Source organism: Dasypus novemcinctus, chromosome 23 (assembly GCF_030445035.2).
Source record: "Dasypus novemcinctus isolate mDasNov1 chromosome 23, mDasNov1.1.hap2, whole genome shotgun sequence".
Taxonomy (NCBI): Eukaryota; Metazoa; Chordata; class Mammalia; order Cingulata; family Dasypodidae; genus Dasypus; species Dasypus novemcinctus.
This window is the reverse complement of record NC_080695.1, coordinates 52,381,727-52,405,023: the sequence shown is the minus strand read 5'-3', so window position 1 is coordinate 52,405,023 and position 23,297 is coordinate 52,381,727. Positions and strand designations below refer to the sequence as shown.

General features: G+C 38.7%; 1 protein-coding gene across 6 annotated transcripts in view; it reads right to left on the bottom strand.

The window, feature by feature from the left end:
- The window catches only part of LOC101437752 (transport and Golgi organization protein 1 homolog), a 173,929-nt gene that overhangs the window by 52,037 nt on the left and 98,595 nt on the right, over positions 1-23,297 (bottom strand). The window contains exon 3 of one of the 6 annotated variants that reach the window (XM_071211310.1): positions 4,565-4,649. The exons of the other annotated variants lie outside the window; for them this stretch is intronic. The gene's annotated coding sequence lies outside the window, so the exon portion shown is untranslated. The remainder of the gene's footprint in view (positions 1-4,564; positions 4,650-23,297) is intronic. 6 annotated transcript variants of the gene reach the window in all.

The following is a 23,297-nucleotide window of genomic DNA, read 5'->3' as shown; positions in this document are numbered from 1 at the left end:
CTTCAGAAGTCAGGGACATAGTGGATCAAAGCCCCAAACCCCTAAATCCATGGTTGGTCTTTCTGGTGTGACCACCACAAGACTACTGGTAGGGCCGGCCCTATATTCTCTTCTTGTTAGCATATGAACAACATGAGGCACTCTTACAGGAAATTCTAAAGATGGGGAGGGTACTTCTTAGGACCAGGAACATACACCAGTGAAGTTCTTTATTATACTACAGACTACCCTCTGGTCTTTGGCCAAAATTATCTTACTGCAGAACCCACTCATGCATTTCTCTACTCTCAGCTATCTCTCCACTCAATTTGCCATTTATTTTTACCCCCAAATCTTCCACTTGTGGGGAAAAAAACTTTAGCTTTGGCCACTGTTTTGTTCCAGAGTGTAGGCAGCAATACCACTCTAGCAAATGTTACCTCCTCAGTCCACTCCCATTCATATACATTTACACAGGCACAGGACTAGTGACTTATCTCTACATGAGGCAATGCCACTGCTTTTGCTGCATTTACTGTTAAACCCATTTTTGTCAGACAGGAGGAAAGCACACACCTCACTATCGGGCCCCTATGAATTAAATCTATCCAATTGAGACCCTCCTTTTCAGTACTCTCTTCCCATGGTGAATTTTAGTTTTTATTTTTATTCTTTGGAGGTACCAGGCATTGGACCAGGAACCTCATACATGTGAATCAAGTGCTCAACCACTGAGGTCACTCCCACTCCCTGACGTTGACATGTTGAGATGTTGAGTTGTTAAATGGGAGATACATCATGGAGGCATGTGAGCCAACTCTTCACGTTGCTACTCCCTCCCTTTTAGACAACCAGTGTTTCAATGATCCATTCCAATTCTCTATCAGACCACTACTCTACAAGTGCACCACTCAAATGGCAATGGGGTTAGGCAACTACTCGTGTATTTCCAGAGCTGGTCCTAGAGTAAAAGACCCTATTTACTCATAAGTATCTCCTTGCATTCCCTTGATAGCATGTTCCTGAATAAACCTTTTCATTTTATTAAGGAACTCCTCTGGGGGTTGCAATTCCTATTACAGTATTTCTCTAACACCCACTCCATCAAAAAAATATTATGAGTATTTCATGTGTCAAGATTATTTTATGCCATTCAGTCATAAGGACAGTCTAAATCAAAGTCTGACATCCAGCTAGTAATGGACATTCAGATGGAAGATTACTGCTCCAAATTCCCAGTGGTTGTTGCTGGGTGGTACTCACAGAATCTAACCATAGCACCAGCCTAGGCTCAGCACACAGATATATTATACAGAGAATTGGCCTGAACCAGCAATCTAGCTACTATACTAAACTCCTTTAAATTAACGACCAGCATGGGCTCTGAACTTTTGGCTCTTTTAGGATACCCAATTATAATAACATAACCTAAAGGGTGGATTTACATGCATTGAGCTTTTTTTACTAATATATATATATATTTTTTTTTACTTTAAAAACAAAATACTTGGATTAAATAAATGTTACATAAAAAATATAGGGGATTCCCATATGCCATGCTCTGTACCCCTCCCAAATTTTCTCAAATTAACAACATCCTTCATTAATGTGGTACATTTGTTACAATTAATGAGCAGATTTTGGAGCATTGCCACTAACCATGGATTATAGTTTACATTGTAGTTTACACTGTCTTCATACAACTTCGTAAGTTTGACAAGATATATATTGGCCTGTATCTGTCATTGCAATGCCATTCAGGGCAATACTTAAGTCCTGCAAATGCCCCCATATTATACCAGTTTTTCCCACTCCCTCCCCTCAGAACCTCCAGTGGCCACTTCCTCCACATCAGTGATAAAAGTTCTTCCATTCCTAGAATCACATTAAGTCTATAGTAGAATCACAGTAAGTCTACTTTAGTCCACCATTCATTCCCCAGTCCTAAGGATTCTGGGATGGACATGCAGTCTGCCTCTAATTGAGAGTGGGCTTAGAGCCCATGAGGCAGGTGGATGGGACTATCTTGCCTGCAGTTGCAGGCTCTCTCTTTTCCTTGGGATGGTTATTGCCCATCGTCATCTCATTGTTATTTGTGCTGGGTGAGTGTTGTACTGGAGAATAGGTGGTACAACTCTGTGGCGATTCAGGGACCAGCTGGCACATGGACAGCCCAAAGATTTAAGTCTCTTGGACATACACCTATCAATTCTAGTACTAACTATAGGTTCAAGTAGAAGGGGCAGAAGAGCAATGTGTAGGGAAACCACAACTGAATCCAGTTTTGTCAACCTGGGGAGCATAACTTCCCAAGTAGTGCCCACTGGCAGGGCACCAAGCTCCTGAGCTGTCCATCCGGGCTATAGTGTCTGGATGTCTCCAGAGCCCTCAGGAGTCCAGCTACAGGAGGCAATATTTACTCTGACAGTTAATGAGATCCTGCTGAAATGTGCCTAAGTGTAACTTTTGAAATGACCTCCTGACTCACTTTGAAGTCTCTTAGCTGTTTAAACTAATTTTTCTTTACCCTTTATTCCTTTTGGTCAAGGCTTTCTTTTCCACTTGCATTGCTAGTTGATGTTTGGTAGTAATCCCTCTGTGCCAGGGAAGCTCATCCCTGTGAGTCATGTGAGTTATGTCCCATGCTGGGGCATGCTGAGTTTGGCTTAGAGAAAGGCCACATTTGAGCAATAAGGAGGCTTTTAGGAGGTAACACTTAGGCACCCTGTAATACTAGGCTAAGTTTCAATGTCAAAAGTAAAGGCTCATAAGCACAGTCATCAATCTAAAGGGCCTGTCAGTGGTCCATCCTACTTCACTAGCCACTGCCCTTGTACTTGGGGGATTCTTGCTATCCCACTAGAGAAGATGGCAGACCTCCCTAGGATGGGAATTCAATATTCTTTTGGTTATTGTGTGAATCTCTACCCACTGTGACAATGCCCCATGAACACTTGAAGACATTGATATGCCTTATAGTTATGCCCCAGGTGAACCTCCTCCCATGAATCCCCCATCACTGGTACCCTACACCAATGATCCCCAGCTGCCACAGTTGTAACCCTTCTGTTATCCAAAACTTTAAAAAATGAAGCCAATAAAATAACCAATTACAATTAATAAGGAAAAAAATGATAGTTGTAAAAATAACAAAAAATTGGAATAAGAATATTTTAAAAATATAAAATTCAATGAATTTTTTGACAGTATGTCTTTCATCACTGTAAGATCTGTTGTCCTGTATGTACAGTGACATTTTCTTCCATTTATCCCCTCAGTGTCTTACGTTTTTCATTTTGTCTTCTAAGAAGCGTTAGAGGAGTTCTGGAAAAATGGCATCATTGTAGGGAGACACCGCCCTGTTCTTTCACAAAAAAATGGGTGAGAAGGGGCAAAATCCTACCTGAATGAGCTGTTTTGGGAACCCACAGAGCTTCAGAGCATTGATCTGGAGGAAACTGGAGAAGGAGATAAAGAGCCCAGGGGAAAACCATGAGTTCCTTGCCCCTGTGGCTGGAAACAATGGGCAGCTAAGCCCCACCCTCAAGGCAAATAGCCTCACTGGATCCCCTGATTCTCAGAAGTCAACTGAGTGGGAGGAAGAGAGTTCTGGCAAAGGGTGGGGAGTGGTTTCCTTTCTGTGGGTTTGGACACCTGAGCCCTCTTTGTTTTTTGTTTTTTTTTTGTTTGTTTGTTTGTTTTTATTTATTTATTTATTTATTTATTTTTTCTTTTTTTAATTGACTTTGTAATAATATTACATTAAAAATATATATATGAGGTCCCATTCAACCCCATCCCCCCAAGCCACCTCCTGAGCCCTCTTTGAATCCCAGGGAAGATACCAACCAGCACAGAGGTGGTTCAGGGGGGAGAAGGGAAAGGCAAATCTGCTCAGGTCACCTATTACACCCAGCTGCCCTGGGAGAGAGGAACTTGGGCAGGGCCTAGGGGGCAGAGACAGGCCACTAATTAGCTCAGGCACTGAAAACTGTTAAAAGCCCAACTCGCTTAAGGGAAACAGACAGTAGGAAGAGCTCAATAAATTTCCAAAAGCCTGTTTAGGGTTCTCTGGGAGGAAGAAGGGTGTGGCAGAGAGTTGACAGTGGTTTCTTTGTGGTGATTTTGGCCAGTTGAGACTCCTTTGAATCTCAGAAGGGACCTGGACCTGACTAGGATAGGGAGGGGAATCTGCTCGGGCAGGCTGTCATGCCCAGCTACCCTGGGAGAGAAAGCAATTAGACTAGAGAACGGGCAGGGACAGACAGGCACTTAAGCAGGAGGACTCTGACAAACTGCTAAGAATCTAACCTGCCCTGGAGAGTAAAGGGGGCAGATAGCTTTCTGAAACGCCAACTAACCTAAGGAGAAAGTTTAGCTCGGTGGAGGAATTCCTGCCTTGCATATATATGAGGTCTCTGGGTCGATTCCTAGCTCTTCTTAGAGAAGTGACCCACTAGGTTATCAGGCCTCGCTGGTACTTTATGACAGGGAACATATAGACATTCTTTTCGTATTAGCTTCTCTTGGATCTCTCATTTTTCAAATAAAAGTTCTTTTCCTTAATTTAACTTCATTTACTCACCAAAAACTGGTTCAAAACCTGCAGAGGGTAGGCTGCAGGGAGTTTAACTGATGAACACCAACAGCCTGAGAAGCTTTGTAGGGACCTAAGAGAGAAGGATGTTTTTCATTGTTTGTTTTTTGCTTGTTTGTCTGTTTTACTTTTATTCTCTTTCTTTCTCCTTTTTAAAAAAATTAGTTCCCACTTTCTTGTTTCTTGTTTGTTGTGATTACCCTTCCTTTGTTTCCCTTTTTTCCTTTTACTGGTTTTTTTCTACCTATACAATTTCTTTTTTTTTCCCCTTCATTTTTCTATGTTCTGTATTCTGTCATTCTTTCATCTTTTTTGTTTGGTCTTCAATTTTTTTCCTTTTATTTCTCTTTTTTTTTCTAATTTACTTTTTCTCTTTTTCTTTTCCTTTCTTCTCATAATTCTGGCCTTTTTAATGCATTCCATATGTGTTTCTCTATTCTGCCTTTCATTTCATTGTTTCTCTTCCATTTTTTAATTCTTATTCCTCTCTACTTCCTATGTGTGTTAATTATTCATTTTGTTGGGTCTTACACGGTTCATCCTCTACATTTAATATTCTTTTTACTATTGTGCTTTTTCTCCTCTTACCTCTTTCCTTTTCTCTGCTCCTAAATTTCTTCTTCAAAGGAACACAGACGAGAGCAAGGAAATAGAATAAGAGGAATGATTGTGCTGATGTGGGCTATGGGTGGAAGGCTCTTTGTCTCTTCAGAGATAACCTAAGCTGAAGGCTGTGGGTGTGGAACGGTAAGAGGCTGCAGTCCTGCCCTTAGGGACAATGGCAACGGGCTCCAGTCCCAGCAAACAGTTTAACAATGCAAGGGCTATAAACTTTAATTATTTAGGGGAAATGCAAAAAAAAAATATGCTAAAAGCTTATCTAGAATATCTGGAGTCCATGCTAAAAGCTTACCTAAGATGTGGAAGATATATATGCTAATTGAAGCCTATTGAAAACTAAAACAAAGGAACCATTTGGCCTTTCCTCTCTGTATAAAAGACGTTTGAAAATCTTGTTCAGGGCTCGGGATTCAAACAGAAAGCTCCCGAGTCCGGCCGGCCGTCAATAAACCATTTTTCCTTCTCAAAATCATTCCTGAGTCCTGGCCTCTCCATACTCAAACAGTTGAACTTCTCTCAAATTCTACAACAGTGCCACAGTGAAAACTTATCACACACACACAGAAACAAAAAAATGAATCCCTAGAGTAGAAAGAGAAGCTAATCAACTGAGTAAACCCTCCAAGATAAACTGATCCCTAGACACCAACAAAAAATTACAAGCCATACTAAGAAAAACAAAGACATGGTTGAGTCTAACTTGCAAACAAAAAATAGGAGATGCACAATATGGAACAAATAATCAGAGATGTCCAAACAAATATGAATCAACATAATGAGGTGAAGGAAGAGATTAAGGACATTAAGAAGACATTGGGAGAGTGTAAACATACATAAAAAGATAACAGATATGATGGTGATGAATGGTACAATGCAAGATATAAAAAATAACAGCAGATTTGAACATGCAGAGGAAAGAATCAGCAATGTGGAAGACAGTACAGCTGAAATCAGGCAGATAGTAGAACAGATAGATAAAAAGATTGAAAAAAATCTAGCAGGGACTTAAGGATTTAAATGATAACAGGAAATGCACAAACATATGTGTTATAGGGATCCCAGTGGGAGAAGAGAAGGGAAAGGGGACAGAAGGAGTGTTGGAGAAAATAATGGCTGAAAACTTCCCAACCCTATTGAGGGACATGGATATATATGTCCAGGAAGTGCAGGACACCCAAAACACTATAAATCTTAAAAGGCCTACTCCAAGACAAATACTTGAAAAATTGTCCATACTCAAGAAAAAGAGAGAATATTGAAAGCAGCAAGACAAAAGAGATCCATAACATACAAGGAAGCTCAATAAGATTAAGTGCTGATTTCTCATCTGAAACCATAAAGGCAAGAAAGCAGTGGTATGACATAGTTAAGATGCTGAAAGAAAAAATTTCCAGCCAAGACTTCTCTGTCCAGCAAAGCTGACATTCAAAAGGAGGGAGAATTCAAAATATTCACAGATAAACAGAAATTATGAGAGTTTGTCAATAAGAAACCTGCACTTCAAGAAATACTCAAAGGACTTCTAAAGGTTGAAAGGAAAAAAGAGGTGAAAGAGACTTGGAGGAGAGTGTAAGAACAACTAAAAAGATAAGAGAAATAAAAACAACATATGGCATTCACAAGCCTAAAGAAAATAAGGCCAGTGTAAGTAAATGCTTGGCAGAAATAACACTGAATGTTAACGGATTATACTCTCCAGTCAAGAAACACAGATTGGCAAAATGGATAAAGAAATATGACCCATCTATATGCTGTCTACAAGAAACTCACCTTAGCTCCAGGGACTCAAGGAAGCTGAAAGTGAGTGGTTGGAAAAAAGTACATGCAAACAATAACCAAAAACAGGGAAATAGCTATCCTAATATTGGACAAAATAGACTTTAAATGGAAAATTATTTTATGAGACAAAGAAGGTCACTGTATACTAATAAAAGGGATAATCTGTCAAGAAGAAAGAACAATCATAAGCATTTATGCACCTAACCAGGGCACCTCAAAATACATGTGGCCAACACTGGAAAAACTAAGTGTAGAAATAGATGTCTCTACAATTATGGGGAGGGGGTGGAATTTAATACACAGCTATCACCTTTAGATAGAACATCTCTACAGAGAATCAATGAAGAAACAAAGACCTTGAATAATACATTAGAGGATTTGGCCCGTATAGACATACAGAACATTACACATAAAAACAGCAGGATATACATTCTTCTCAAGGGCATATGGAACATTCTGCAGGTAGGATGACATGCTAGGCCACAGAAACACTCTCAATGATTCAGAAAGATTGAAATCATACAGAGTAATTTCTCTGACCACAATGGAATAAAGCTGGAGATCTGTAAGGGGTAAAGAAGCAGATTAGGCACTAAGATATGGAAGTTAAGCAACACGCTCTCAGCCGATCATTGGGTTGAGGATGACATTGCAAAAGAAATGAGTAGCAACCTTCAAACTAATGAAAATGACAACACCACATATCAAAACCTGTGGGTTGCAGTAAAGCTGTACTGAGAAGGAAACTCACAGCCAAAAATGCCTATATTAAAAAAGAAGAAAGAGTTAAAATCAAAGACCTAACTGCATACCTGGAGAAGTAGAAAAAGAACAACAAACTAACCCCAAAGGTAGTAGAAAGAATAAAAAATTAGAGCAAAATTAAATTACACTGAATATAAGAAAGCACTAGAAAAAATAAAACCAAAAGCTGGTTCTTTGAGAAGATTAATAAAATTGACAAACCCTTAGCTAGACTAATGAAGGTAAAAAGAGAGAAGATGCAAACACATACAATAAGAAAAGAGGAAGAAGATATCACCACTGACCCCACTGAAATAAAGAGTATCATTAAGGGGATACTTAAAAAATTGTGTGCCAATAAATGGAAAATTTAGAGGAAATGGGCAAATTCCTAGAAATACATAAACAATCTACACTGACAAAAGAAGAAATTAATGAACTCAACAGACCAATCAGAAGTAACAGGATTGAATTAGTCATCAAAAACCTTCTATTAAGAAGAGCCCAGAACCAGATGTCTTCACAGGTGAATTCTACCAAGCATTCTGGAAAGAACTAACACCAATCCTGCCTAAACTCTTCTAAAACATAGAAGTGGAGGGAATATTGCCTAACTCATTCTATTTTGCCAACATCACCCTAATACCAAAGTCGAACAAAGACACCACAAGAAAGGAAAACTATAGACCAATTTCTTTAATGAATCTAGATGGTAAAATCTTCAGTAAACTATTTGCTAATCATATTCAACAACCCATCAATTGAATTATACACAATGACCAAGTGGGTTTCATCCTTGGTATGTTAGGATGTTTCAATGTAAGAAAAACCATCAAAATACTACACCACATAAACAGATTAAAAGAAAAAAAATCACACGATCATTTTATAGATGCAGAAAAAGCATTTGACAAAATACAGCACATTATTCTGATAAAAACACTTCAAACGATAGGAAAACAAGGAAAGTTCCTCAGTGTGATAAAGGGTATAAATGAAAAACCCACTGCTAACAACATGTTCAAAGGTAAAATATTAAAAGCTTTCCTTCTAAATCTGAAACAAGACAAGGATGCCCACTATCATCACACTTATTTAACACTGTGTGAGAAGTACTTGCTCAAGCACTTAGGCAAGAAAAAGATATAAAAGGCATCCAAATTGGGAAGGAAGAGGTAAAGATTTCACTATTTGCAGAGACATGGTCTTATACCTCAAAAGTCCTGAGAAATCTACATCAGAGCTTCTAGGGCTTATAAATGAGTTCAGTAAAATGGCAGGTTATAAGATTTTTGTGCAAAAATCAATAGCATATCTGTACGCCAATAATGAGCAATCTGAGGGGAAACCAAGAAAAAATCCCATTTACAATAGCAACTAAAGATGTAAACAACTAGTGCACACAAACTACATGACACTCTTAATGGAAATCATAAGGGACCTAAATAAGTGGAGGAATATTCCCTGTTCATGGACGGAAGACTAAACATCATTAAGATGTCTATCCCACCCAAACCGATTCTCAGATTTAAGGCAATCCACCCCCCACCCCCCAAATTACCACGTTTTACTGAATTGGAAAATCTATCTATGAAATTTATTGGAAGGCAAGAGGCCCCCAAAAGCCAAAGACATATTGAAAAAGAAAAGTGAAGCCAGAGGAAAAACTACCTGACTTTAAGCCATACTACAATGCTACAGTGGTGAAAAGTGCATGGTATTGGCATGAGGATAGACTTACTCACCAATGGAACCAAATTAAAGAGTTCTGATATAGGCCCTTGCATATATAGTCAACTGATATTTGATAAGGTCACCAAGCCCATCCAACTGGGAGAGAATGACCTCCCCAAGAAATGGTGCTTGGAGAGCTGGATATCCATATCCAAATAATGAGAGAGGAACACCATCTCACACCTTATACAAAAATTAATTCAAGGTGGATTAAAGATTTAAATATAAGAGCCAAGACCATAAGATCTTGGAAGACAATGTAGGGAAGCATTAACTGGATCTTGTATTAGGGCTGGTTTCATGAACTTTACACCCAAAGCATAAGCAATTAAAGAAAAATAAATTGAACCTCCTTAAAAGTAAATCTTTTGCACCTCAAAGAAGTTTGTCATGAAATTGTAGCTTAAACAATGGGAGAAAATATTTGGTAACCATATATTTGATAGGGGCCTAATATCCAGCATGTATAAAGAGATCCTGCACCTCAAAAGAAAAAGAAAAAGAACCTATTAAAAAAATGGGCAAATGAATTGAAAAGACACTTCTCCAAAGAAGAAATAAAAATGGATAAAAGCACAGGAAATGATGCTCAACGTCACTAGCTGTAAGGGAAAGGCAAACCAAAACTACAATGAGGTATCATCTTACACCCATTAGATTGGAGCCTGCTAAAAAAAAGAGGACTGCCAATTTTGGGAAGGATGTGCAGGAATGGGAAAGCTCATCCACTGCTGTTGGGAAGGTAGAATGGTGCAGCCGTTGTGGAGGACAGTTCAGTGGTTCCTCAGGAAACTAACTATACAAGTACCGTATAATCCAGCAATCACACTGCTGGGTATATACCCAGAAGAATTGAAAGCAAGGACACCAACACTATATATGCACACCAACGTTTAGAGTGGCATTATTCATTATTACCAAAAGTTGGAAACAAGCCAAATGTCCATCAACAGATGAATGGATAAGCAAATTGTGGTATGCACATACAATGAAATTATGACTCAACTGGAAGAAGGAATGCAGTATTACCACATGGGCTAACATGGATGAATCTTGAAGACCTTATGTTGAGTGAGGCAAGCCAGGCACTTAAGGACAAATATTATATGACCTCACTGATATGAATTAAGCAAATTGAGCAGAACTACAGAGTTAGAGTCTTGAAGATAAGTTTAGAAGAGATAGGGAGGAGAAGGTTGTGAGGCATGTCCATACGGGTAAAATCTATAAGATGGAAGTGTGACGTTGTGAAGTGGATGGGCACGACAGTGGTACAGTGATACTAATGAGTTGGGTGGTGCTGGTTTTTCAGGGGTATAGGGTGGGGGAGTGTGGTTTGGAATGTCCACGGAACTGGGAGGAAGGATGGGGGAGGGAGAAGGTGAACTCTGGAGACTTGTGGATACGTGGTTGGAAGTACAATGTTGGGAGTGTTCCTTTGGCAATATGGCAGGGAGAGTCACATTTTAGGGTGTTGGATGTGGGAGGCATTAGGGATGAGGTGCACCTGGGGCAGGCTTCTAGGGAGTCTGCGAATGTTCTTCTTGTCATAGTGTGTTGTATCAGTGGGTGGAGACTCACACAATGACCAGGAAAGTATGGGACTCTATGTTTTCAAATAGAGGGGTGGGAGTCTCTTGAGAGCATAGGCAGTGCCTAATAGGGGTGGACAAACCAGTATGTCAAGCCCTCAATGTTGTTGCATGTAACTGTAACTATGACTCTTGTTCTTCAAAGATTGAAGCTTTGTAGTTGCAGTGGGTCCCAAAGGCAGAGGGAGGGAAGAATAGAACAGATGGAAAATGGGCCATTTAGGGGCAATGGAAGTGTTCTACATGATTTTGCAGTGATAGATACAGGCCATGTTAAATTCCATCAAAATTTCTAGAGTGTATGGTCCAAAATCTAAACCATAACATAAATCACTGATGATGGTTGGGAGCTATGTTTCAATATTTGTACATCAATTTTAACAAATATACTATCCTCATATAAAATGTTATTAACAGGGGAAAGGGGGGAGGATGTTGGTTATATGGAATCCCCTATATTCTGTACATGACTTTTCTGTAACCCAAAACTTCTTTGAAGACAAAATGGAAAAAATAAGACACTGGGGGTATAATTAGAAGAAAATGTCACTGTACCTACAAGATAAAAGATATTACAGAGATGAGAGACAATGTCAAAAAATTCTTTTTAGTTTTCTATTTTTTATTATTCCAATTTTTAACTTTTTTTGGTATTTTATTTGTTATGTTTTAAAAACTATCATTATTATTTCATTTTCTTGTGTCTGGTTATTTTGTTGGCTTCATTTTTGAAGAAATGTTCTATCTCAGAAGGGTTATAACTTTGGCAGGGGAGGATCATTGGTGTTGGGGGTCAGTGATGGGAGGAGGCTCACCTGGGGCATACCTATAAGGCATACAATTGTGTTCAAGTATTCATGGGGCATTATCATGGTACTCCAAAATGTGTTCATCAATTGTAATGAATGTACCACACTAATGAAAGATGCTAGTAATGTGGGAAAATGTGGGAGAGGTTGGGAGCACGGCATATGGGAATTCTCTGTATTTTTTTTTTAGTGTTTATCTTTATATATTTTTAATGTTATATTAAAAAATATGAGGTTCACATATACCCACCCCTCTCACCCCACTCCTCCTATAAAAACAACCTCCTCCATCATCATGGAACATTCACCGCACTTGGTGACTACATCTCTGAGCACTGGCTGCACCACATGGTCAATGGTCCACATTATAGTTTACACTCTCCCCCAGTCCACCCAGTGGGCCATGGAAGGACATACAATGTCCAGTAACTGTCCCTGCAGTACCACTCAGGACAACTCCAAGTCCTGAAAATGCCCCATCACATCTCTTCTTCCCACTCCCTACCCTCAGCAGTTACCGTGGCCATTTTCTCCACATCAGTGCTACATTTACTTCCATTACTAATCACAATAGTTCCAGCATAGAATATCAGTAAGTCCATTCTAATCCATACTCTATTCCTCCAGCCTGTGGACCTTGGGATGGTTATGTCCACTCCACCTCTATATCGAGAGGGTACTTAGATTCCACTTGGATGATGGATGCAATTCTCTTGCTTGCAGTTGCAGGCACTCTTGGCTACCTCGTGTGGTGGTTGACCTTCTTCACCTCCCTGTTAGCTGGCTGGGGTAAGTCCAGTAAATCAGAGAGTAGGAGTTGCAAGCCTGTTGAGGCTCAGGGTCTGGCTATCATATGGACAGTCCAGAGATTCAGGTCCCCTGAGTATACATTAAACCCCAACACCAACCACAGGTGTATTTTTAATGTAACATTTATGTAATACAAGTATCTTTTTTAAAAAAAGTATATTAAAAAAAAAAAAAGAACCCAGAATATAGGGAATTTTCATACACCCAACATCCTCCCCCTTGCCTCCTTTCCCCTATTAATAACATTTTACATGTGAATGGTACATTTCTTACAGTTGATATACAAATATTGAAACATTGTTATTAACCATGGTCAATGATTTACATTATGGTTCACATTTTGGATTACAACCTTTTGAAAATTTTGATAAAATTTAACATGGCCAATATGCATCATTGCAGATTATGTAGAACAATTCCATTGCCCCTAAAATGCCCCATGTCCCACTTTTCTATTCCTCCCTCCCCCTCCCCTCTGGACCCACTGTAACCATCAAGCCCCACTCCTTGAAGAACAAGATTCATAGATACATGCAACAACATTGAGAGTTTAACATATTGGCCTGTCCTCCCCTATCGGGCACTTCATATGCTCTCAAGAGACTACCACCCCTCTGTTTGAGAACACAGCAGCACTCCCCAGGATGAGAGTCCAACACCTTTCAGCTCATTATGTGGGTCTCCACATCTTGATATGACACACTATGGCAAGAGAGTCTCACACACTCCCTAGAAACCTGCCCAATGTGTGCCCTCTCCTGCCTGCTCCCACATCAACACCCTAAACCAGTAACCCTTCACTGCCATATTTGCCAAAAGAAATTCCCAACACTGAAGCTTCAATGACAGACCTGCAATTGCCCAGAGTTCACCTGCTCCAGCCCCCAATCCTCCCTGCAGTTCGTTGGTCAGTCCAACCCTCATTCCTCACCCTACCCCCTCACAAACCAGCACTGCCCAACCCAATATCATCACTGCAAATCTGTCATACCCACCCACTGCACAACTACATCCTTCCACTTTATCATAGATTTTGCCCATATGGGCATTGGCTCACAACTTTCTTCTCCCTTTCAGTCTCCTGTAAACTTACCTTCCAGATTTTAGTTCTGTGATTTTGCTTACTTTGCTTAATTTACATCATTGAGGCCACATAATATTTGTCCTGAAGTGCTTGGCTTGATTCGCTCAACATAAGGTCTTCAATATTGATCCATATTATCCCATGTGTTAATACTGCATTCCTTTTTAAAGTTAAGTAATACTCCATTGTATGTATATGCCACAATTTGTACATTAATTCATCTGTTGATGGACATTTGGCTTGTCATAATGTCACTATGAACATCGGCCTGCGTATATCTGTTTATGCCTGTTTTCAATTGTTTTGGGTGGGATTGATGGATCATATGGCAGTTTATCATGAGCTTTCTGAGGAATCATGAAACTGTCCTCTACAATGGCTGAATAATTCTACATTTCCAATAGCAGTGGATAAGAGTTTGCATTCTTCCACATCCTAACACTGGCAGGTCTAATTTTTTTTAAATAGCTACCAGTCTAATGTGCGTAAGATGATACCTCATTCTACGTTTGATTTGCATTTCACTAAAAGCTGGTGATGTCGAGCATCTTTTCATGTGCTTTTTAGCCATTTCTATTTCTTTTCTGGAGAAATGTCTATTAAAATCACTTGCCTATTTAAAAAAAAATTTTTCCCCCAAAGGTATAGGACTTCTTTATATATGCTGGATATTAGGGCCCTATCAAATATATGTTTACCGAATATTTTCTTCCATTGAGTTGACTGCCATTTCCCGTTCTTGACAAACTCCTTTGAGGTGCAAAAGTTTTTAATTTTGAGAAGGTCCCATTTATCTATTTTTTTCTTTCGTTGCTCATGCTTTGTGTGTAAAGTTCATGAAACCAGTCCTAATACAAGATCCAGCAGATGCTTCCTTATATTATTTTCCAAGATCTTATAGTCTTGGCTCTTACATTTAGATCTTTGATTCATCTTGAGTTAATTTTTGTATATGGTGTGAGATGGTGTTCCTCTCTTGTTCTTTTGGATATGGATATCCAGCTCTCCAAGGACCATTTCTTGAAAAGGCCATTCTCTCCCAGTTGAGTAGGCTTGGTGGCCTTGTTGAAAATCAGTTGACTCTATATGCAAGGATCTATATCAAAACTCTCAACTTGGTTCCATTGGTCAATATGTGTGTCCTTGTGCCAATACCATGCAGTTTTGACCACTGCAGTCTTGTAGGATGTTTTAAAGTCAAGTAGTGTGATTCCTCCAATTTCTCTTTTCTTCTTCAATATGTCTTTGGCTCTTCAGGGCCCCTTGTCCCTCCAAATAAATTTCAGAGTTAGCTTTTCCAATTCTGTAAATTATGCTGTGGTAATTTTTATTGGGGTTGCTTTAAATATGCAAATCAGTTTGGGTAGGATAGACATCTTAAGATGTTTATTCTTATCCATGAGCAGGGAATATTCTTCCATTTCTTTAGGTGTTCTTTGATTTCCTTTACCAGTGTCATGTAATTTTCTGCATACAAGTTGCTTACATCTTTAATTTTATCCCTAGGTATTTGATTCATTTAGTCGCTATTGTAAATCGGATTTTTTTTTCTTGAATTCCTCCTCAGATTCCTCATTATCAGTGTACAGAAATGCTACTGATTTTTCCACAGTGATCTTATAACCTGTCACTTTACTGAACTGATTTATAAGCTCTAGAATCTTTGTTGTAGATTTCTCAGGCCTTTCTATGGATAGGATCATGCCATTTGCAAACAGTGAAATTTTTACTTCTTCCTTTCCAACTTGGATAGCTTTTATACCTTTTTCTTGCCTAAGTCCTCAAGCAAGTACTTCTAACATAATGTTAAATGAGAGTGGTGTCATTGGGCATCCTTGCGTGGTTTCCGATCTTAAAGAGAAAGCTTTTAGGATTTCACCATTAAATATGATGTTAACTCTGGGTTTCTCACAAATACTTTTTTATCATATTGAGGAAGTTTCCTGTTATTCCCAACTTTTGAAGTGTTTCTTTAATCAGGAAAGTGTGCTGTAATTTGTTGAATGATTTTTCTGGATGTATAGATATGATCATGTGACTTTTCCTTTTGATCTGTTTGTGTAGTGTATTACATTGATTGATTTTCTTATGTTGAATCATCCCTGCATACCAGGGATGAAATACCTATGGTCATGGTGTTTAATTTGTTTCATGTGTTGTTGAATATGATTAGCAAGTATTTTGGTGAGGATTTTAAAATCTATGTTCATTAGAGAGTTTGGTCTGTATTTTCCTTTCTCATGGCTTCTTTGTTTGACTTTGGTATTAAGGTGATGTTGGCATCACAGAATGAATTGGGCAATGTTCCCTCCACTTTTATTTTTGAAAGAGTTTAATCAGGATTGGTGTTAGTTCTTTCTGGAATATTTGGTAGAATTCACCTGTGATGCCATCTGGTCCTGTTTCTTCACTGGGAGGTTTTTGATGACTAATTCAATCTTGTTACTTGGATTGGTCTGTTGAGTTCATCAAATTCTTCTTTTGTCATTGTAGACTCCTTGTGCATTTCTAGGAATCTGTCCATTTCTCCCAAATTATTTATGTTGTTGGCATGCAATTTTTCAAAGTATCCTCTTTTGATACTGTTTATTTCAGTGTTGCTGGTAGCGATTCGCCCTTCCTCATTTCTTATTGTATGTATTTGAATCTTCTCTCTTTTTTTCTTTGTCTAGCTAAGGTTTGTCAATTTCATTAATCTTCTTAAAGAATGAGTGCTTAGTTTTGTTTTGTTTTTTTTTTTTTTTTGTAGTTATTTCTTCTTTCCAATTTTGTTTAGCCCTGCTCTAATCTTTTGGCTCTGAATTTCCCTGCCAGTACAGGTTTTGCTGCATCCCATATGCTTTCATATGTTGTGTTGTCATTTTCATTAGTTTGAAGGTTACTACTCCTTTTTTTTTTTTTGGTGGTTTCCTCCTTGACCTACTGTTTGTCTAAGAGTGTGTTGTTTAGCTTCCATATCTTCATGCCTAATCTGCTTCTCTTCCTCTTACAGATTTCGAGCTTCATTCCATTGTGGTCAGAGAAATTACTTGGTATAATCTCAATCTTTATGAATTCATTTAGAGTTTCTGTGACCTAGAATGTGGTCCTCTACTGGAGAAAGATCCATGTGCAATCAAGAAGAATGTTGTATTTAGTTAACCAAAGGGATGCTGATGCAAAATATCAGAAATCTGCTGGGTGTTATAAAGGGTATTTATTTGGGGTAGGTGCTTACAGATACCAGGCCATAAAGCATAAGTTACTTGCCTCACCAAAGTCTAATTGGAACAAGATGGCTGCCAAAGTCTAAGGGTTCAGGCTTCCTGGGTTCCTAAGTCCTGGGGCTTGCTTTTCTCTGGGTTCAAGTTTCCTTCCTTCCTGGGGCTGGCTTCTCTTTCCTCTGTGAGTTTACTTCCTGGAGCTCCAGCTTAAGTTTTCAGCATCAAACTCCAATATCGAAACTTCAACATCAGAAACCCTCAACTCTGTTCTTTGCCATGCTTTTTATCTGTGAATCCCCACCCACCAAGGGGTGGGGAATGGATGGGGACTCAACGCCCTAATCATAACTCAATTATGCCCAGGTACAGGTCAGATTACTAGCATAATCCAATATTTCTTTTTGGAATTCATCAATTATATCAAACTGCTACAAATGTACATCCCACTTTATTTGTGTATATTTTTCTGTATTTGTCTACTAGGTCAGGTTCCTCCATTATATTATTTAGAGTCTTTGTTTCTTTATTCTCTGTCAAGATATTCTGTCTAATGATGATAACGGTGTATTAAAGTCCCCCACTATTTCTCCACTTAGTTTTGTAGAGACATTTTTTCTCCACTTAGTTTTTTCAGTGTTTGTCTCAAGTATTTTGAGGTGCCCTGGTAAGATGCATATATGTTTATGCTTGTTCTTCCTTCTTGACAGATTATTTTATTAATATACAGTGGCCACCTTTGTCTCTTACCATAGTTTTGCATTTAAAGTCTATTTTCTATGATGTTAATACAGCTACTCCTGCTCTTTTCTGATTGTTTGCATGTAAAATTGTTTTCCAGCCATTCAGTTTCAGCTTCCTTGCTTCCCTGTGTCTAAGGTGAGTTTCCTGTAGACAACATATAGATGTGTCATATTTCTTCATCCATTCTGCCAATCTGTGTCTCTTGACTTGAAAGTTTAATCCATTAACATTCAATGTTGTTATTGACAAGGAATTACTTAGTCATATTTTCTTTAGTTTTATTTATGCCACATGTTATTTTTATTTCCTTTTGTATCTTTTTAGTTATTCTTACACCCTCCATCTCTCTCCTCTTTTTTCCTTTCAACCTGTAGAACTCCTTTTAGTATTTCTTGAAGGGGCAGTTTCTTGTAGACAAACTCTCAATTTCTGTATATCTGTGAGTATTTTGAAATTTCCCTCATTTTAATGATTTTTAATTATCTTTTTTAAAAAGATACATAGATCACACAAAACTTTACATTAAAAATCCCACTCCCCACACCACCCACTCCTGCCACATTGACTACTTATTTCATTGTATTTAATGACTACATTTTGGAGCACTGCGACACAGCATGGGTTATAGTTTCCCTCATTTTTGAATGCCAGGTTTGCTAGATAGAGAATCTTGGCTGGAACGTTTTACTTTTACCACCTTAACTATGTCCTATTGCTGCCTTCTTTCCTCCAAGGTTTCTGATGAGAAATCAGTACTTAATCTTATTGAGTTTCCCTTGTATGTGATGGATCTCTTTTCTGTTGCTGTCAGTATTCTCTGTCATGAACATTGAACTATTTAACAACCATATATCTTAGAGTAGGCCTGTTAGCATAGTTTTTTGGGTTGTGCTGCACTTCCTGGACATGTATGTCCACACTCTTCAGTAGAGTCGGGAATTTTTCAGCCATTATTTCCTCCATACTTCTGTCCCCTTTCCGTTCTCTTCTCCCTCTGGGATGCCTATAATGCATAGGTTTGTGCATTTTGTGTTGCCATTGAAATCTCTACATCCATTTTGGATGTTTTCTATCTTTTTATCTATCTTTCTACTATTTATCTGATTTCAGTTATACTATCTCCTACATCACTGATTCTTTCCATTTTCAAATTTGCTGTTATGTGCTTTAAGCGTATCTTTTATTTCTTTTATTTTGCTATTCATCACCTTCATATGTTATCTTTTTAAGTATGTTTATAATTTCTTCATTATGTTCTCTCAGTGTCTTCTTAATCTCTTCCTTCATTTCATTAAGTTCATTCATGATATTTTGTTTGGACATCTCTGATTAGTTTTTCCATGTCTGCATCTCCTCCTGTTTTTTAGTTTGTTTGCTGGATTGGATCTTGCCTTCCTATTTCTTAGTATGGTTTGTAATTTTTTGTTGGTATCTAGGCATCTATTTATCTTGATGGGTGTATTGGTTTGTTAACTTCTCTTTCTACTCTAGGGTTTTATTTCATTGTTTTTGTTTCTGTGTAGGATTTCAGTTTGGCACTTCTTTCCTCTTATTCTTTTTCCTTGCTTTTTTCTATGTTCCCTCAAAAAGAAATTAGGGACAGAGAAAAGGAAAGACATAAGAGAAAAAGAATAATAATAGTAATAATAATAAAAGGTAGACAAGGAACCATACAAGAGATAGGAAAAGAAGTAACATGAGTAAGAAGTGCAGAGGAATAAGAATAAAAATGTGGCATAGAAATAATGAGATAAGAAACAAAATAGAGAAAAATATATAGAATGAATTAAAAGACCATAATGATAAGAAGAGAGAAAAGAAAAATGAAAAAGGAATGAAAAATTTAAAAAGAACAAAAACAGAAAAGAGAGAGAAATAAAGCAAGAAAAATTGAAGGCCAAACAAAAAGAGGTGGAATGAAAGAACAATGAAAGAAAACAGAAGATAGAGAAATGACAGAAAGAATGGAAATAGCATAGGTAGAAAAATTGGTATGAGAAAAAAGAAAAACAAAGAAAGGGGAAACACAACAAACAAGAAACAAGACAGCAGCAACAAATAAACATTTTAAAAAAGGATAGAATGAAAAAACAAAAGAAAACAAAGAAACACAAAGAAAAACAGCCTTTCCTCTTAGGTCCATAAGGGGCTTCTCAGGTTGCTGGTATTTCATCAATCAATCATCCTGCAGCTTGCCCTCTGCATGTTTTCAACCAGGTTTTAGTGAGTAAAATTAGGGAGGGAAAAGTAACCTTTCTTAAAAAAAGAAGAGATCCAAGAAAAACTCATACCAAAAGAATGTTCTTTATGTTCTCTGTCATAAAGTATCAGCTGGATGCTTGACAACCAGTGGGTCATTTCTAAGAAGAGCCAGGAATTGAACCAGGGATCTTGTATATACAAGACAAGAATTCTTACACTGAACTAAACTGTCTCTTTAGGACAGTTAGCCTTTCAGAAACCTATCCACCCCTCTTTCCCTCTGGCAGGGCATATTCCTAGTAGTCTGCCAGATCAATGCTGATTAGTTGCCTGCTTGTCTCTAGTGCCTCTCTAATTCTGCTCTTTACAGGGGTGGGTAGCTAGGCTTGACTGCCTGCCTGATGAGATAGTCCCTCCCCTCTCTCCACTTGACTGGGGTCCCTTTTGAGATTCAGAGGGGGCTCAGCTGGCCAAACTCACTGCAAATAAACAACTCTCCACCCTCCCAGACCCCTCTTCCTCCCAAGGAATGCTCTCACACTCCACTCGAAGTAGTGGTCCTGGGGCTCCACCCAGGCTCCTTGTCCTGAGGGTGGGGTGTATGTGCCTTTTCCAGCCACAGGGGTGAGCAATTCCTGGTTTTCCTTTGGCTTCTTTATATTGCCAGCACCCCCCTAGATGGCTCAGAGCACTGTCCCATTCTCTATATAAAAGCAGCTCTTCTGGGTAGGTCTCAGCCTGCTCTCTGCTCCTTTTTTCCAATAGAGTCAGTCTCTGACCAGCCAACTCAGCACCATTTTCCTGGAGCTCCCTTGTGCTTTTCAATACCAGGTAGGGGAAATGCTCCCAGGTCAGAAATAATATCCATTCCCAAAATACATTCAAGTAAGGGAGAAACTCTCACCTGACATAAAGTCTGCTGAAACATTCTAAAAACAGGTTTCAGGATCATAATAATATATGGCAAGTATTCTTCAGTCAGATCTAATGTTCAATCCCACAAAACTTTCAGGCAAAGGAGACACAAACACTTTACAGTCTTTTCAAGCATAACAATTTTCATAATCCCATTAACTCTTGCATTTTCATATCCTCCCAATCTAATCATGACCCCCATTTGGATTTCCCTTATAAGTTTTGAAATCACAGAGCATGGGACTACTGTGTCAGAGAATCCCCAAAACTTCTCTTACCTCTCATCATTTTACCCTTTCATGTACATATGGCCTTGGGTCCCCAGCTGGAGTCTGGGCTACGGGACCCTGGCTAGTCACATTTCATCTTTTTAAAAAATACATTTTATTTTTGAAATGATACGTTAGATTACATAATTGTTACATGAAAATATAGGGGATTCCCATGTGTCCCATTCCCTCTTCATCCCATGCTTTCCACATTAACAATGTCCTTCATTAGTGTGATATATTTGTTACAATTGATGAACACATAATGAAGCATTGCCAGTAACCATGGATTATAACTTACGTTATAGTTTACAGTCTGTCCCACAAAGTTTTGTAAACCTTGCCAAAATATATAATGGCCTATATCCATCACTGCAACATCATCCAGGACAATTTCAAATTGTCCAATTGTCCAAAAATGCCCCCATATTATACCTATCCTTCCCTCTCTCTTCCCTCAGAGCCTCTGGTGGTCATTGCCTTTGTATCAATGATACAAGTTCTGCCACTCCAAGAATAAAAATAAGTTCACAATAGAGAAATAACAAGTCTACTTTGGTCCATTGTTCATTCCCCAATCTTGAGGATTTTGGGTTGGCAATGAAAGACAATGCCTAAAAATTTTATTATTTCAATTTTTAAAAACTTTTCTCTCTTTTATTTATTGTAAAAACTATCATTATTATTTCATTTTCTTTTAATTGTATTTGTTTACTTTGCTGGCTTCAGTTTTGGAGAGATTTTGGATCACAGAAGGGTCACAGTAGTGGCAGGGGATGATCATTGGTGCAGGTTGTCAGTAATGATGGGATGCATGGGAGGGGGTTCAGCTGGAGCATACCTCTAAGGCATATGAATGTGTTCAAGTGTTCATGGGGTTTTGTCACAGTGGGTGGAGGTCCACACAATAACAAAAAGAATACTGAATCCCCATCATGGGGAGCTCTGCTACATTCTCTAATTGGACAGCAAGAATCCCCCAAATACAGGGGTGATGCCTAGAGGAGGACAGACCATTGTGATGGTCCCTTGATATTGACGATTGTACTTATGATCCTTTTCTTTTGAAACTGATACTTAGCTTAGTATTATATGTTGCCCAAAAGTTACCTCTTCAGGGCCTCTTTGTTGCTCAAATGTGGCCAAACACATTCCCTCTTGATTAACTGCCAGGCTGCTGCCTGAGGCAATTTCAGGTTAGAGTTCTGCCATCATCTTTTACTTCCTCTTTTTAAAATTTCTCCATATTAGGATAAAGTGAGCAGATTTGTTTAAGGGACTCTATGTTTGTCTGTTAACCTATGATAGTCTTGCTTCATTTCAACCCCATCAATATTGCTTTATCCATTCTATTTATTAATAACCACCTAAATAGTTCCACCCTGTTGGGACAAGCCCTTTGACTCATCTTCGTCTTCATCCATTTTCCTGTGAAATACTCTAATATTTTTTTAGCATCTATAAGAGCCATAAACTCCTCTATACTTTATATAACATTTATGTGATCTATGTATCTTTTTAAAAAAGAAAAAGAAAAGACCCATCAGGGGATGTTGAGGAAGCAAATTCATTAATGTTTTTCAAACCAATGCCAGACTTTGCAGCAGTAACTTACATAGCGTTCCCATGCAAAAGGGCCATCTTAATCACAGAATTTACTATTACCTCAGTAATGGGCACAGTCAATGTGTAAGAAACATATCAGCTGCTTCATCAGCAGTGTTTCACTTCATCTGCAGTGTTTCATGTGGGATTCATAGGAGGAACAGGACAATTTCCCTTCCCAGGATAAACAAAATTTTCAACACCTTTTTTTCCCCCCAACTACCAGGCTATTTGGCCCATCAGGAAGGACATGTCATGGGCCTGGATTATGTTCAGCCATCTGTGACTGTTCACATTGAGCTTTGGGTGTTGCATGGCCTTAAACATGCCCTTCCACTCTGAAACATTCAGGCAAATCAAGAAGTTAAGGAGAGGAGCTGCAAGATGGAGGAGTAGGGAATGGCAGGCTTCAATCCTCCTCCAGAAACTTTGGGAATATAAGCAGGTTTAGCTAGCAGAAAGGAAGCTGCAGGAGTGTGGGGGCAATTGGAGAGGGAGGACCCAGTTGGCCAGAGGAAAGTGACCCAAAAGAGATAGGGCACTCAAGCTGCCTCAGAGGGTGGAGGAAGCCAGGGAATTGACTTGGCTGGAATATCAGCCCTCCATGGGCTCC